Source organism: Triticum urartu, chromosome 7A (assembly GCF_056163025.1).
Source record: "Triticum urartu cultivar PI428250 chromosome 7A, HENAU_Tu73, whole genome shotgun sequence".
Taxonomy (NCBI): Eukaryota; Viridiplantae; Streptophyta; class Magnoliopsida; order Poales; family Poaceae; genus Triticum; species Triticum urartu.
In genome coordinates this window covers 672366202-672383284 of record NC_141879.1, presented here as the reverse complement: position 1 = coordinate 672383284, position 17083 = coordinate 672366202, and the positions used below count along the sequence as shown (strand labels likewise).

Below are 17083 nucleotides of genomic sequence, written 5' to 3'. Positions count from 1 at the left end.
GGTAGAGGCGGTGGCGGCGATGACATAGCAGTGGAAGGGGATCCAGGCGGGCTGGCCGCGGGCGACGGTGCGCGAGGCGATGGTGCAGGAGACGTGGTGCAAGAGCGTGTGGGGGATGCATGCAAGCTTGGCTGAGATGGTGCATGCGAGCTAGGATGGAATGGTGCGTACACATGGTGGATGGGCTGAGTGCTAGCAAGTTCCAAGAGGAAATCAAGTGAGTCAGCGGGCTGATCAGAAGGGATTTTAGCGAACGGGAATTGATTCTCGTCAAACACGACGTGGCGCGAAATTATGATGCGGCGAGAGGTGAGGTCGAGACACCGATAGCCGCAATGTGAGGAGGGATAGCCGAGAAAGACGCACGCCGTGGAACGTGGCGTGAGCTTATGGGGTGTCATGGCGGACTGGTTTGGGTAGCAAAGGCAGCCAAAGACTCGAGGATCCGAGTAGGAGGCTGGCTTGTTGTGGAGAAGTGTGTACGGAACGCGAAACCCAAGGGGTTGGCACGGTCGGCGGTTAAGAAGGTATGTTGCCGTGGCGAGTGCTTCTGCCCAGTAGGACAGTGGCATCTGTGCTTGGAATAGGCGTACGAGTGATGTCGTTGAGAGTACGTAAAGCACGCTCAGCCTTGCCGTTCTGGGAAGAAGTGTGGGGGCAAGACATACATAAGTGAATTCCATGGCGAGCGAGGAACTCGACTAGGGTGGAGTTGACGAACTCGGTACCATTGTCGGTTTGTAAAGAAACCACGGGGAGGTTAAACTGAGTACGGGCATAGGCGACAAAGTTAATGAGCACATCAGAAGTATCGGATTTGCGCCGAAGGGGAAAAGTCCACATAAAATGAGAGAAATCATCAACTATGACAAGGTAGTATTAAAACCCAGAATTGCTCGCACAGGTGAGGTCCATAAATCACAGTGGATTAACTGAAAGGGAATAACACAAATAGTTTGAGACCTAGTGAAAGGTAGACGAACGTGCTTGCTCAGATGGCATGCATGACAAACCATAGTAGCATTATTACATGGAATAGAAAAATCCCTAGATAGATGTGACGTAGCGCCACGGCCTGGATGTCCTAAGCGGCGATGCCACAGCTCGGTGGAGGTGGTGGAGGCGATGAGACCGAGTGGTGACGGAGAGCTGGCGCTGGTGGAGAACTCGTACAGCGGACCGGGGCTACTGCAGCGTATGATCTCGCACCGTGTTTGAAGATCCTTGATGGAAAAACCAAAAGGGTCATACTCCACAGAACAAGCATTATCAATAGTGAATTGACGAGTAGAAAGAAGGTTTTTAATAATGTCAGGAACAACTAGCACATTGTTTAGCTGAAATGCGGTGTGGTGTAGAGAAAGTAGTGTGATCGGTGGTAGAAATTGGTAAAGAAACACCATTGCCAAAGGTGACATGAGAGGAAGGAGAGGGTTCACTGGGAGAGGAGAGTATATCGGGGTCTCCGACCATGTGAGAGGTGGCTCCAGAGTCCATTACCCATGCGGCGGTGGCGCCGGTGTTGGAGGAACCAGCGGCGTTGTTCAGAGCTGCGATGAGAGCAGAACAGTCCCAAGCGGGGGCGACGTTGTTGGAGAAGCCGGAGCCAGGCACCACGTACTGAGTCGCAAGGGGCGGCGGGTTGGAGCCGAACGCCTGGCCGTGGAGCGGCGCGAGCTGGGTCGTGTAGGCCTGCTGGCCCGCAGGGACCCAAGTGGCCTGACGAGGCGGCGGTCCGGTGGGACGGGGCCCAAGCAAGCCTGGTCCGCCGGGAGGGAGGCTCGGGCCGCCAGCTGGGCTGCATCTGCTGCGCCTAGCCGGTGTAGGGGTTGAAGCAGACCCATGGGCCAGGTGAGGCGGGCGAGTTGCCAGCAGGTGCACTGCCGCCCCCTCCGTTCTTCTTCTTCTTCTGCCAGCGCCCGTTGCCGCCTCCACTGCTACCTCCATGGCCGGAAGTGGAGCCAGAGCCGGCGGTGTGGCCGTAGAGGGCGATCTGGGAAGACGGTGATGGCGGGAGGTGCTGGGCGAGCTGGTTCTCGCGAAGCAGAAGGAGAGAGCGGGTCTGCAGGAACGTCGGAGCCGGAACCTGCATGGTTACCAGCGTCGTGATGTCGGAGAAGCGAGGATTCAACCCACGGAGGCAGTTGAGGACCAAGGTCTGATCCGACATGGGCTGGCCAACGTCAGCAAGCGCATCGGAGAGGGACTTGAGCTTGTGGCAGTACGCAGAGACGGTGAGGTCGCCTTGGACGAGGGTACGGAACTCCGCCTCGAGGTAGACGGCCCGAGTGAGCTAATTGTCAAGAAAGAGGTTGCGGATGAGCGCGTAGGCCTCATATGCGGTCTGATCTTGAGCCATGATGATGTCGAGGATGTCGTCGCTGATGGAGCCGTAGAGCCATGAGCGGACGACGTAGTCCAGGCATGACCACTCAGCGGTGCGGTCGGCGGCGGGAGTGTCGACGGATACGTGGTTGGTGAGCTCGTACTTGCCAAGAAGGACGCCGATTAGCATGCGCCACTTGGAGAAGTTTGACTTTTGGAGGTCGAGGACAACGGGAACGTGTGTTTTCACGCTGGCAACGTTGACAGCGAGGGAGGCCGGTGATGCGGCCGGAACCACAACGGTGGAGAGGGCGCTGGATGTCATGGTAGAGGAAGAGCTAGCTAGTGAGGTCATGGCGGCGGCGGAGGCTTGTCTAGATTGGAAAAGCTGATACCATATAAACGAGAAAGAGTTTTTTGAGGGAAGGCGCCTCTCAATGGGGCGATCAGCTCATGTATATATATGCCAGATTACAACGCCTTGGAAGCCAAGGAAAATCCTCCTCGTATCAATCTACAACCCAATAATAGAAAAGATACAGAGGCAGGATATACACTAGAATATACAGAGAATATACGTTAACACACACTGTGATTCTTCAGGTCACCAACCAAACAACATCCAGGCAGATTCCAGGCGTGCTTCAGGCCAGGCAAATCATTCCCAGGAAACGATCCAAACAGGCCCTTAATCACTACACAAGGAGGCACGACCAACTTGAGGAAAACGTGCATTTTTTTGTTTTCTTAGTTTTTCTTTTCTTTTCTTCTTTTCCTTTTTTTGTTTGATTTTCTTATTTCTTCTTGGGTTTTCTTTTTTTGTTGCTATACTTTGGTTGTTGTTGTTTTTCGGTTTCCCTTTGTTTCTCTCATGCTTTTAATCTTTTTTTCTTTTCTTTCTCATTTTTCTTCGGTTTTTTGTTTTCTTTCATTGTTCTGAATGTTTCTTTGTTTCTTTATTGGTTTTCAAAGTTTACAATTCTTTTTTCTGCATTTGTTTCTTCGTTTTTTATGTTCCGCATTATTTTTGTTTGGTTTCTTTTTCGATTTTCATAGTTTTCTGTTTACCTTTATTTCTTTTGGTTATTATTCTATGTTTGTGTATATATCAAGAATATTTTTCTAATCATGTTTAACATTTTTATAATACATGATCAACATTTTGTCTAAAACTTTCATAATTTTCTAAATGGTTGACTAAAGAAATTCAAATACTAATTATTAATTTTAATAAATGGTCAAAATTGTTCCTATATATATTAAACATTTTGAAATGCTTAATTAATATTTTACAAATAAATGTAAATATTTTTTAATGCATGATAAAAAAATCGTCCACAGACTTAACATTTTATGCAGTCTTGATTAAGATTTTAAATTTAAATTTAATATTTTTAAACACATGGTCAATACTATTTCTATACACATTTAACATTTTATAAATGCTTGATTAATATTTTTTAAATACTTGTTCAATATTTATCAAATGCTTGATTAACATTTTTGTATATATATATTATCAAAATTCTCCATCATTTTTTAATACGTGCTCAACATTATTTCTATACACATTTAACGTTTTTCAATTGGTTGATTAACATTTTTAGTTACTTTTCAATATTTTTAAAATGCTTAATTAACATTTTTATATACATGATCAATTTTTTATATCATTTTCAATACATGGTCGGCGTTTTTTTCTATACACATTTAACATTTTCTAAATTCTAGATTAATATTTTTTAAGTATTTGTTCAAAATAATTTCAAGTCCTTGATTAACATTTTTATATACATGATCAAGTTATTTGATCTTTTTTTAATAATACATGGTCAATAGTTTTTCTATACATATTTAATATTTACTAAATGATTGATTAACATGTTTTGATTTATGTTCAACTTTTTTGAAATGCTTTGATTAACATTTCCTATATACATGATCAAATTATGTCATACACATTGTATTCTTTTCCATACATTTCGTATATGTGATAAACATTTTCTTTATACACATTTAAAAAATCGAATGCTTGAATGACATTTTTCAAATGTTTTATGTACAGTTATTTTTGTAATTTAATTACTTAAAATATTTTTGTAATGTAACACAAGGGAAAAATGAAGCTAAAAATGAAAAATGAAAAATGAAAAAAAAACAAACAGAAAACGAGGTTGTGGTCCTGCTCGCCTGGGCTGGCACAATTCAAGCGCAATATTCAGCGACGTTCCCTCTATTTGCATGAAGCGAGACATAGGAGCTACCTTAAAAACGACCTTGTTCCATCTAGTGGCGACTCAGCGTGAATTATTGAACGGGCTTGGCCCAAAATTATTGAACATGCTGAGCCCAAAAAATTCATTAAAATAATTCTTGTAATGAAAAAATTGCCTCAAATAAGATGCAACAAAATTTTCCATTGCCATATTTTTTTAATACAATACAATTTATAAAATCGCCAGGACTCTAAAATTGCCATCTTAATAACAAAATCGTAAAACAAAATACCTTAATTTAGCATGGCAAGAAATGCGTAAATTTGTCAGACCTACAAAAATACCAACCTAACACATATAATAACACAAAAAATGGCATCTTAAATAGTTAAAAACTTTGAGAATTATTTTTGTTTTCAAAACACGTAGAAATGATAGGGGGCCCCTAGCTAGCGAGCCCAACCCAAGATCAAGATAAAAAACATACAATTTGCCATGTTATGTACATAACATTTGCCATGCTATACAAAGTGAATTTGTCGTGCCCAACTACCACATATTAGTGATCTCAAACACACAAAGATATATAGTTAGAAAAATTAAAGGGAGAGTTGTCGCATTATAGATAATAATTTTTCCAAGCCTCATAAACCAAAATTTAACATGACTCTGAAAATTAGAAATGGTACAAAAAAGTCTCAGAAAAAACTAGCTATGATACGACAATGCAACTTGCCATGTATCAAAAATTTATTTTGCCATGGATGTAAAATTTGGCATGGTAATTTGTCATGGATGTGAAATTAAATTTGCCTTGAGAAGTAAATTTTCATGTGATGAGTAAACAAAAATTTGTAAAAGCAAAAACAATCTACCTTGATAACTGTCATGACAAAAATTGGCTAGTTTCTCTTCCATGGCAAACAAACATAACATGTTTGCCAAGGCAAAATCCTTTACATTTTGTATGCAATAAAAAAAGTGTGTTTTTTTTGCCATGAATTAGAGTTCAGTTGTAGGAAGTTTTTCCGCCATAGCACCTATACATACATCATGTCAACTTGATGGCAACCAGAATGTTGGTAATGTTTCTCTACCTTGGCAAACAAACATGACATTTTTGCCATGGCAAACTTAAAAAATATGTTACAAGAACAATTTATAAACTTACCATGTGATCAAATACAAAATGTCCATGCTATTCACAAAATATTTGCCATGCTACATACAAATGATTTGCCATCCCCCATACAGAAAAAGTGTGGTTTCACCCCCTCACCCTATCCCCTTATCAAAAAAATTGCCATGTCAAAACCCTTAAAATAATGTTATAAGAACAATTTCTAAACTTCAATTTTGGTCCATACAAAACATGTCTACAAATTGCCATGAACTATAGAACAATTTCGTAACATTTTTGCCATGAACTAGAATTCAGCAATGGGAAGTTTTTCTACCATGGTGCCTATACATACAACATGTAACTTTATGGCAAAAGAATTTCGTTATGTTTCTCTGCCATGGCAAACAAACATGACTTTCTTGCCATGGTAAACTTAAAAAGAACTATTACAAGGACAATTTGTAAGCTTGCCATGTGATCATACAAAAATTGGCATGCTATGTACAAAACATTTCCCATGCTACATACAAATGATTTGACATCCCCTGTATAGGAAAAATGTGGTTTTGCACCCCCCCCCCCCTCGTTTCCTTATCCAAAAAATTGTCATGCTATACACACAAAATTTGCCATTCCCAACTACCACATACCAGTGATTTGAAAACATGCAAAATATGTATAGTTAAAAAAGCAAAAAAGAAGAAGAGAATTTGCCATGTTGTAGATAATAGATTTGCAATAGCTATTGAACTAAAATTTACCATGGCCGTGAAATTATAAATTTGCTATAGTTATAAATCTAGCCATGGCATGGCAAATTGCCATGTCTCGAAAATTTAAATTTGCCATCAATGTAAAACTCGTCATGGTGTGTACATGAAAAATAGGTATCCAACTCAAAATGCAAATTTATAAGCCCGCATGGAAATTTAGAAGAAAAAAACAATTTTCCACGTGAAAACATTCATACAGTTTTCCATGAGAAACAATTAGCCTTGTGAACATTTCAAACATTCATACAGTTTCTCATATATTTGGTCAATTAGCATAACAACAAAAGTAACTAGGAAAATCTATGGATTAACGCATGAACCACTAAAAAGTTGAATCTCACAAATTCGCATCATATATATAAGAATTGAGAACAGTGCATCACCTTCAGTAAGGAGCTAGGACTACACAACGATGTTGTCGGCGTCGACGCCGAGGGCTAGCAAGGGATGTCGCCGTCCTTATGAGAGCGTACTCCAGGGTGGCGGACTTGAGATCCCGTGAGGCGGCATGGTCGTGGTTTGGTGAAACATCGACATGAAGATGACAGTGGCGGGTCCGAATTAGCGGAGCATAGGTGTGCGAGGATGCGGTGATTGTGAGCTCTGACGTGCAGGACAATGGCGAGGATCTCCTCTTCATCTACCTCGCATGAGGAGGCAGCGATCAGATGATTGCTCGATCGCCTCTGCCAGCGGTAGCGGCGTGCAGGCGATTGACGCCGATCAAATCTCAGGGAGGGGGAAGAGAGAGTGGGATGAGGAAATGATATCAGACAATAGGGGAAAAGAATGTGGGGACTATTGGGTAACGTAGTATTTCAAAAAATTTACCTACGATCACGCAAAATCTATCTAGGAGAAGCATAGCAACGAGCAGGGAGAGTGTGTCCATGTACCCTTGTAGACCGAAAACGGAAGCGTTAAGTAACGCGGTTGATGTAGTCGAACGTCTTCGCGATCCAACCGACCAAGTACCAAATGCACGACACCTCCGCGATCTGCACACGTTCAGCTCGGTGACGTCCCTCGAACTCTAGATCCAGCTGAGGCCGAGGGAGAGTTTCGTCAGCACGACGGCGTCTTGACAGTGATGATGAAGTTACCGACGCAGGGCTTCGCCTAAGTACTATGACAATATGACCGAGGCGGAAAACTGTGAAGGGGGGCACCGCACATGGCTAAGAAATCAACTTGTGTGTCTATGGGCTGCCCCCTCCGCCATATATAAAGGAGTGGAGGAGGGGGCCGGCCGACCTCATGGGGTGCGCCCCAAGGGAGGAATCCTACTCCTACTAGGAGTAGGTTCCCTCCTTTCCTAGTCCAACTAGGAGGGGAATGAAAGGGAAGAGGGAGAGAAGGAAAGGGGGGCGCCCCCCCTCCCCAATTCGGATTAGGATTGGGGGGGGGCGCCCCCCCCCCCCTCCCCAATTCGGATTAGGATTGGGGGGGGCGCCCCTCCACTTGGCCGCCTCCTCCTCTCTTCCACTATGGCCCATGAAGGCCCATTAAACCCCCCGGGGGGGTGTCCGGTAACCCCCAGGTACTCCGGAAAATATCCGAACCTATCCGAAACCTTTCTAGTGTCCAAACATAACCTTTAAATATATCAATCTTTATGTCTCGACTATTTCGAGACTCCCCGTCATGCCCGTGATCACATCTGGGACTCCGAAAAACCTTCGGTACATCAAATCACATAACTCACAATACATATCATCATCAAACGTTAAGCGTGCGGACCCTACGGGTTCGAGAACTATGTAGACATGACCGAGACTCATCTCCGGTCAATAACCAATAGAGGAACCTGGATGCTCATACTGGTTCCTACATATTCTACGAAGATCTTTATCGGTCAAACCGCATAACAACATACGTTGTTCCCTTTGTCATCGGTATGTTACTTTCCCTAGATTCGATCGTCGGTATCATCATACCTAGTTCAATCTCGTTACCGGCAAGTCTCTTTACTTGTTCCATAATGCATCATTCCGCAACTAACTCATTACCGAGAGGGCCTAGAGATACCTCTCCGACAATCGAAGTGAAAAATCCTAATCTCGATCTATGCCAACTCAACAAACACCATCGGAGACACCTGTAGAGCATCTTTATAATCACCCAGTTACGTTGTGACGTTTGATAGCACACTAAGTGTTCCTCCGGTATTCGGGAGTTGCATAATCTCATAGTCATAGGAACACGTATAAGTCATGAAGAAAGCAATAGCAATAAACTAAACAATCATAGTGATAAGCTAACGGATGGGTCTTGTCAATCACATCATTCTCTAATGATGTGATCCCGTTTATCAAATGACAACTCATGTCTATGGTTAGGAAATATAACCATCTTTGATTAACGAGCTAGTCAAGTAGAGGCATACTAGTGACACTTTGTTTGTCTATGTATTCACACATGTACTAAGTTTCCGGTTAGTACAATTCTAGCATGAATAATAAACATTTATCATGATATAAGGAAATATAAATAACAACTTTATTATTGCCTCTAGGGCATATTTTCTTCAGTCTCCCACTTGCACTAGAGTCAGTAATCTAGATTACATTGTAATGATTCTAACACCCATGGAGTCTTAGTGTTGATCATGTTTCTCTCGTGAGAGAGACTTAGTCAAGGGTCTACAACATTCATATCCATATGTATCTTGCAAATCTCTATGTATCCCTCCTTGACTTGATCGCGGATGGAATTGAACTGTCTCTTGATGTGCTTAGTTCTCTTGTGAAATCTGGATTCCTTTGCCAAGGCAATTGCACCAGTATTGTCACAAAAGATTTTCATTGGACCCGATGCACTAGGTATGACACCTAGATCAGATATGAACTCCTTCATCCAGACTCCTTCATTTGCTGCTTCCAAAGCAGCTCTGTACTTTGCTTCGCACGTAGATCCCGCCACGATGCTCTGCTTGGAACTGCACCAACTTACGGCTCCTCCATTTAATAAAACACGAATCCGGTTTGTGACTTAGAGTCATCTGGATCAGTGTCAAACCTTGCATCGACGTAACCATTTAGGAAAAGCTCTTTGTCACCTCCATAAAAGAGAAACATATCCTTAGTCCTTTCAGGTATTTCAGGATGTTCTTGACCGTTTTCCAGTGATCCACTCCTGGATTACTTTGGTACCTCCCTGCTAAACTAATAGCAAGGCACACATCAGGTCTGGTACACAGCATTGCATACATGATAGAACCTATGGCTGAAGCATAGGGAATGACTTTCATTTTCTCTCTATCTTCTGCAGTGGTCGGGCATTGAGTCTGACTCAACTTCACACCTTGTAACATAGGCAAGAACCCTTTCTTTGCTTGATCCATTTTGAACTTCTTCAAAACTTTACCAAGGTATGTGCTTTGTGAAAGTTCAATTAAGCGTCTTGATCTATCTCTATAGATCTTGATGCCCAATATATAAGCAGCTTCACCGAGGTCTTTCATTGGAAAATTCTTATTCAAGTATCCTTTTATGCTATTCAGAAATTCAATATCATTTCCGATCAACAATATGTCATCCACATATAATAACAGAAATGCTACAGAGCTTCCACTCACTTTCTTGTAAATACAGACTTCTCCAAAAGTCTATATAAAACCATATGCTTTGATCACACTATCAAAGCGTATATTCCAACTCCGAGATGCTTGCACCAGTCCATAAATGGATCGCTGGAGCTTGCACACTTTGTTAGCACCTTTTGGGTCGACAAAACCTTCTGGTTGCATCATATACAACTCTTCTTTAAGATATCCATTAAGGAATGCCCTTCTGACATCCATTTGCCAAATTTCATAATCATAAAATGCGGCAATTGCTAACATGATTTGGACAGACTTAAGCATCTCTACGATGGTCTCATCGTAGTCAACTCCTTGAACTTGTCGAAAACTTTTCGCAACAAGTCGAGCTTTGTAGACAGTAATATTACCGTCAGCGTCAGTCTTCTTCTTGAAGATCCATTTATTCTCTTTGGCTTGCCGATCATCGGGCAAGTCAACCAAAGTCCACACTTTGTTCTCATACATGGATCCCATCTCAGATTTCATGGCCTCAAACCATTTTGCGGAATTTGGGCTCATCATTGCTTCCTCATAGTTCGTAGGTTCATCATGGTCAAGTAACATGACCTCCAGAATAGGATTACCGTACCACTCTGGTGCGGATCTTACTCTGGTTGACCTACGAGGTTCGGTAGTAACTTGATCAGAAGTTTCATGATCATCATCATTAGCTTCCTCACTAATTGGTGTAGGAATCACTAGAACTGATTTCTATGATGAACTACTTTCCAATAAGGGAGCAGGTACAGTTACCTCATCAAGTTCTACTTTCCTCCCACTCAGTTCTTTCGAGAAAAACTCCTTCTCTAGAAAGGATCCATTCTTAGCAACGAAAATCTTGCCTTCAGATCTATGATAGAAGGTGTACCCAACAGTCTCCTTTGGGTATCCTATGAAGACACATTTCTCCGATTTAGGTTCGAGCTTACCAGGTTTAAGCTTTTTCACATAAGCATCGCAGCCCCAAACTTTAAGACACGACAACTTGGGTTTCTTTCCAAACTATAGTTCATATGGTGTCATCTCAACGGATTTAGATGGTGCCCTATTTAACATGAATGTAGCCGTCTCTAAATCATAACCCCAAAACGATAGCGGTAAATTAGTAAGAGACATCATAGATCGCACCATATCTAATAAAGTGCGGTTACGACGTTCATACACACTATTACGCTGTGGTGTGCCTGGTGGCGTGAGTTGCGAAACTATTCCGCATTGTTTCAAATGAAGTCCAAAATCGTAACTCAAATATTCTCCTCCACGATCAGATCATAGAAACTTTATCTTCTTGTTACGATGATTTTCCACTTCACTCTGAAATTCTTTGAACTTTTCAAATGTTTCAGACTAATGTTTCATCAAGTAGATATACCCATATCTGCTTAAATCATCTGTGAAGGTCATAAAATAACGATACCCGCCGCGAGCATCAACACTCATCGGACTGCTTACATCAGTATGTATTATTTCCAATAAGTCTGTTGCTCGCTCCATTGTTCCGGAGAATGGAGTCTTAGTCATCTTGCCCATGAGGCATGTTCGCAAGCATCAAGTGATTCCAAGAGCCCATCAGCATGGAGTTTCTTCATGCACTTTACACCAATATGATCTAAACGGCAATGCCACAAATAAGTTGCACTATCATTATTAAACTTATATCTTTTGGCTTCAATACTATGAATATGTGTATCACTACTATCATGATTTAGTAAAAATAGACCACTCATCAAGGGTGCAAGACCATAAAAGATATTACTCATATAAATAGAACAACCATTATTCTCTGATTTAAATGAATAACCGTCTCGCATCAAACAAGATCCAGATATAATGTTCATGCTTAACCCTGGCACCAAATAACAATTATTCAGTTCTAAAACTAATCCCGAATATAGATGTAGAGGTTGCGTGCCGACGGGGATCACACCGACTTTGGAACCATTTCCCACGCGCATCGTCACCTCGTCCTTAGCCAATCTTCGCTTAATCCGTAGACCCTATTTCGAGTTGCAAATATTAGTAACAGAACCAGTATCAAATACCCAGGCGCTACTGCGAGAATTAGTAAGGTACACATCAATAACATGTATATCAAATATTCCTTTCACTTTGTCATCCTTCTTTTTCGCCAAATACTTGGGGCAGTTCCGCTTCCAGTGACCAGTCCCTTACGGTAGAAGCACTCAGTCTCAGGCTTAGGTCCAGACTTGGGCTTCTTCACTTGGGCAGCAACTTGTTTTCCGTTCTTCTTGAAGTTCCCCTTCTTTCCTTTGCCCTTTTTCTTGAAACTAGTGGTCTTGTTGACCATTGATACGTCTCCAACGTATCTATAATTTTTTATTGTTCCATGCTATTATATTATCTGTTTTGGAGTTAATGGGCTTTATTTTACACTTTTATATTATTTTTGGGACTAACCTATTAACCGGAGGCCCAGCCCAAATTGCCGTGTTTTTTCCTATTTCAGTGTTCCATAGAAAAATAATATCAAACGGAGTTCAAACAGAATGAAACCTTCGGGAGCATGATTTTTGGAACAAACGTGATCCAGAGGACTTGGAGTGGACATCAAACAACCAACGAGGCGGCCATGTGGCAGGGGGCATGCCTACCCCCTGGGCGCGCCCTCCACCCTCGTGGGCCTCTCGTGGCTCCACCGACCTACTTCTTCCTCCTATATATATTCACATACCCCAGAACATCCAGGAGCACCACGAAACCCTATTTCCACCGCCGCAACCTTCTGTACCCAAGAGATTCCATCTTGGGGCCTTTTCCGGAGCTCCGCCGGAGGGGGCATTGATCACGGAGGGCCTCTACATCAACTCCATGGCCCCTCCGATGATGTTTGAGTAGTTTACCTCAGACCTTCGGGTCCATAGTTATTAGCTAGATGGCTTCTTATCTCTCTTTGGATCTCAATACAAAGTTCTCCTCGGTTCTCTTGGAGATCTATTCGATGTAATCTTATTTTGCGGTGTGTTTGTCGAGATCTGATGTGGGTTTATGATCAAGATTATCTATGAACAATATTTGAATCTTCTGTGAATTCTTTTATGTATGATTGGTTATCTTTGCAAGTCACTTCGAATTATCAGTTTGGTTTGGCCTACTAAATTGATCTTTCTTGCAATGGGAGAACTGCTTAGCTTTGGGTTTAATCTTGCGGTGCTCGATCCCAGTGACAGAAAGGGAAATGACATGTATTGTATTATTGCCATCGAGGATAAAAAGATGGGGTTTATATCATATTGCATGAGTTTATCCCTCTACATCATGTCATCTTGCTTAAAGCGTTACTCTATTCTTATGAACTTAATACTCTAGATGCATGCTGGATAGCGGTCGATGTGTGGAGTAATAGTAGTAGATGTAGGCAGGCGTCGGTCTACTTGTCACGGACGTGATGTCTATATACATGATCATACCTAGATATTCTCATAATTATTCGCTTTTCTATCAATTGCTCGACAGTATTTTGGTCACCCACCGTAATACTTATGCTATCTTGAGAGAAGCCACTAGTGAAACCTATGGCCCCCGGGTCTATTTTCCATCATACAAGTTTCCAATCTATTTTATTTTGCAATCTTTACTTTCAATCTATATCATAAAAATACCAAAAATATTTATCTTATTATTATCATCTCTATTAGATCTCACTCTTGCAAGTGGCCGTGAAGGGATTGACAACCCCATTATCGCGTTGGTTGCGAGGTTCTTATTTGTTTGTGTAGGTACGAGGTGACTCGCGCGTGGTCTCCTACTGGATTGATACCTTGGTTCTCAAAAATTGAGGGAACACTACAAAAAAATACACTTCCGTGATGATACGTGTTTGTCACAGTAGGTCGCGTTTTTTGTCATGCATGTACATCCATGACGATTTTATGACAGAATCAAGATAGTCATACCTGTGCTGTCGTAGAAGTGTTCCATGACATTACCAAAATTATCATCACGGAAGTGTCCACTTCCATGACGATAAATCGCGCGTCACAGAAGTGCTTTCGTCAAGGGTGACCAACACGTGGCATCCACCATAACGGAACGCCGTTAAGCTATCGGGTCGGGTTTTGGATCCGATAACCCGTTAACATCCCCGACCAATGGGGATTTTCCACGTGTAAAATCATCATTGGCTGGAGGAAACACGTGTCGGCTCATCGTTGGGACAGATGTCATCCACTCATTGGACAGAAGGCGCCTATGATACGTCGACACGTGGCACGGCCCAACAGAGGCCCATTCCTGTGAAAAGGCCGGCCCGTTTGACTTGGTCAAAAGGTGGTAGGCCGGCCAATGGAAAGCCTATTAACGGCCTGTTCGCATATAGCCCATTTACAGCCCGCTAACCCAAGGCCCGTTACGCCCTATCCGAATTAGGCCCAGTAGCGTCATCTGGGCCATCCAATATGATTCCAGCCCGTTTTCACTTCTGGCGCATGTATGGCCCATGACGTCTTTCGGCCCATATGAGGCCCTATGTAACTCTTGGCCTATTAACGGCCCGTGGTGAAACTGGCCCGTAATGAACAGTGTATCACTTTACACTCATTAACGGCCCGTGGTGAAACTGGCCCGTAATGAACAGTGTATCACTTTATACCCATTAACGGCCCATTATTCCATTGGGCCGTTTCCAGCCCATGTTATCTTTTGGCCTTCTCAGAGCCCATTTATTCTTGGGCTCATTTCCAGCATTCGTTTACTTATGGCCCGTTACTGTCATTTTCTGCTTGTGGGCCAAATTCAGCCCGTGGTTACAGTCAGCCCGTTTGTGGTCCGTTAATGCGTTGGGTCGTTTTCATAGCGTCATCACATACAGCCTATTAACGATGGCCCATTATGGTCGGCCCATGAATGGACGATTCCCACTCTAGCCCGTTTACGGTCATAATGCGGTCTGTTTGGCCCATGTTTGGCCAATCGATCATACGACCCGTATAAGGCCCATTGATGATACGGCCCGCAGAAGGCCCATTGTTTCTATGGCCCGTAGAAGGCCCATTGTTTCTACGGCCCGTAGAAGGCCCACTGTTTCTACGCCCAGTAGGAGGTCCAGTGTCACTACAGTAAATATTAGCCCATGGTTATTGTGGCCTAGTTTTAAAAAATAGGTTATTGCAGCCACTAGCTAACCACGGAAAAAGAACTGCAATGACTACAAGCAAACAAATAAACAAGACAACAAGGAAATAAATAAGCAAGCAACTAACGCTAGGCTATCACAGCTATTACACATATTACATCCACTAGGCATCAAAGTTCGCCACCAGTGCAAATATAGGGAACAAAGCAGCATATCATATACACTGGTTGTCAAAGTTGGCGACCAGCGCAAATAAACGCCGCAGCAAAACAAATCCAGAACTAAAACCACTTCAGAAGATCTCAAGAAACAATATCCTGGGTACCCATAATGTTGGCAATATGCTTAGCAAGCTAATTAACTTTCTCTTGTTTGGCGCTTAAATCCTCCAGCGCTTGCTGTTTCACCAGAAAATATGCATCTAAATTCTGCAGGGACTTCCTCAGTCCTTCAGCTTCCTGTCGCAGCACATCTGATCATGTCTTTCAGCTTGAAGTTGAGACTCAAGAAGACGAACTGATTCATGTAGCGAATTCAAAGAGCTTGTGCCAGCAGTATTGGCCAGTAACTCGAACACTACATCAAGACAGGACTTTTGGGTTCCCTCACTGTCGTCAAGATAGTTTTTATCAGCTTTCTTGGAGACCAACAGGGATGTCTCACTATCTTGAACCTTATCTGCATTACTTCCTTTACCATTGGATAACGCGGTACTGTTCTCCAATATTTTGTCCGCATTCTAAAAGAGAAACAAGAAGACACATCACATGTTTACCATGTTGTATATGAAACTCATTTTGGTAAATGAGTTCAATAGTAAAGTGGACAGGATAACAGCATGAAACAAACATATATCTATGTACCATGGTCACTTTATGGTCTATATCATTCTAGTTTTTGTTGCCAAATCAAGATAGAGACACAGTTCAAATAATATTTGTTCAAGACAAAGCAGAATAGACAGAATATAAGTGTGGGTAACTATAGAGCAATAACAACACTTGTAATGTGCATGACATGAGAACATAACTGTTTATTTAATTGAAACTGAAATCAACATAGAGCAGGTTACAACAGCAAACCAGTTAAAGAAATAGGTTTAAAACATACCTGTTGCGCCATTGGAGTTTCAATTCCATCCTTCAAATTTGAAAATAGTTGGTATTAGTAAATACAGTAATGCAAGAGCAAAGGAGTATGAACCATAGCTACAGATCCTGACCTGAGAACAAACCTTCTTCTCCTTGAAGCGTTGAGTTGGGATTCGGAGTGGTGGTCCTCGTGCTTTGGGCACTGCAGTTCCCTTACTAACTGCTCGTGTTTGGGTGCTTTGTGGTGGAGACGGTGCTGTGTCAACTAGAACCGGGTTACTATCTGCCGGGGTTGGGGTTAGAAGGGGTGTAGCTGGTTCTCTGTCCAACTGGGTAGGGGTACAATCTGCGAGAGTCTAGGTTATGTGTGGTGGATCTGGTCCTTGAGCAAGTACAACCGTGGTTCTATCTGCATCAACTGGTAGCACTATCTTTTCTGAAGACTGTGTTGTTACTCCCTTAGATACTGCCATCACGCTCTCCAATTCAAATGGCTGATAAACAAGAAAAGTAATTGAAAGTGATACGGACATGGGTGATGCTAGCGATGTTAGGCTCTATGCCAGTCCGGAACTCTGTTTTCTGTCTGCTTCATCTATAAAAGTGGAGCGGGGAAAGCCCTTTCTTAAAAAATGTGTGAGAGCTATATTACGCATCAGGCGATATGGAAGAAGCTCTCGCTGAAGAGTCTGCAGTAGCGGGCCGGCCCATTAGCGCATAGTAAAATAAGAGAAAAACAGGGAGGAAAAGAGTGCTCCCATGGAATCGATCCCAGGTGGCCTCGGTGGTGTGTGTGGTGCTTTTAGGGCTAGTTTGGTTCGTATCCTCAACATCGTGCCTGAGAAAAACAAGTGCCTGGTTTGGGCCTGAGTTGTTGGTT

General features: G+C 42.6%; 1 pseudogene; it reads right to left on the bottom strand.

Moving 5' to 3' along the window:
* Nucleotides 1-1058: 1058 nt before the first annotated feature.
* LOC147961299 (uncharacterized) lies at nucleotides 1059-2692 on the bottom strand (annotated as a pseudogene).
* Nucleotides 2693-17083: the final 14391 nt, after the last annotated feature.